This window comes from Nilaparvata lugens, chromosome 3 (genome assembly GCF_014356525.2).
Source record: "Nilaparvata lugens isolate BPH chromosome 3, ASM1435652v1, whole genome shotgun sequence".
Lineage (NCBI taxonomy): Eukaryota > Metazoa > Arthropoda > Insecta > Hemiptera > Delphacidae > Nilaparvata > Nilaparvata lugens.
The window spans coordinates 87,335,428-87,336,414 of record NC_052506.1 but is presented as its reverse complement, the minus strand read 5'-3'; positions in this window follow the sequence as shown (position 1 = coordinate 87,336,414).

The following is a 987-nucleotide window of genomic DNA, read 5'->3' as shown; positions in this document are numbered from 1 at the left end:
AGTCGCGTAGGTGTGAGCAGAGCGATAGACCTTGCTATCTCTGAATCTATCTAGCGCACCAGTCTACTAAAACTATTACAAAATTCTAAAATGAAAGCTGCATTAACGAAAGATACGCTTAGAAAGTACATTTTCATTGTTATATTCAAATAATTATTCATTTTTGAAAAACTTTCAGCAAGCACAATCAACTAAAATATTGAAAATTTACACTCAACGTACTCTCTTCGAACAACGGTGGAGAAAGTAATTAACCTACCTTAAGTAAAAAATAATAATATTAGCCTACACATAATACAATAATTTTAGTTTTTTACCTACTTCAATTCAATTTTTTATTTACTATAGCGAGGTCCACCTTATAAATTCAGTGTAGAAAGTTAGGAGAACAGCGTTACCCATTCTCTGCCTTGCAAATTTTGCATGTGAATACATTGACATAACTAATCATGGACCATTATAGCCTAAACTATCAATCTATCATTCCCTATCACAATGAAGCTATCTCTAATCTATCATGCATGAGAAATATGCTGTTAAGGTAGGCGCACACAGATCGTCATCGGACGGACGGTACGCATCGGACAATTAGATTTGATGCATTGTTTTCAATTGGAGTGCGCATACCTATCCGCATCATATAGGTATGCGCACTCCAATTGAAAACAATATATCAAATCAAATCGTCCAAAGCGTGCCGTCCGTCCGATGACGATCTGTGTGCGCCTACCTTTACAAATAATGATTATAAAAATTTGAAACTGAGTTGAATGTTGAAATATTGATAGTAGAAATGTTCTTAATTGGTAGAAAAAGTTATCATCAAGACCACTCATTATAACATAATTCATCAAAATTCGAGAAAAACATTCGCGGGTTATTATCAACCAGTTTGTGTGTTTTATTAGTCAGAGGTCAGAGGAGAAGACAGACAGTTTGTAATAAAAAATTAGCAAGTCAATGGAATTAAAATCAAAGTAATCGAGA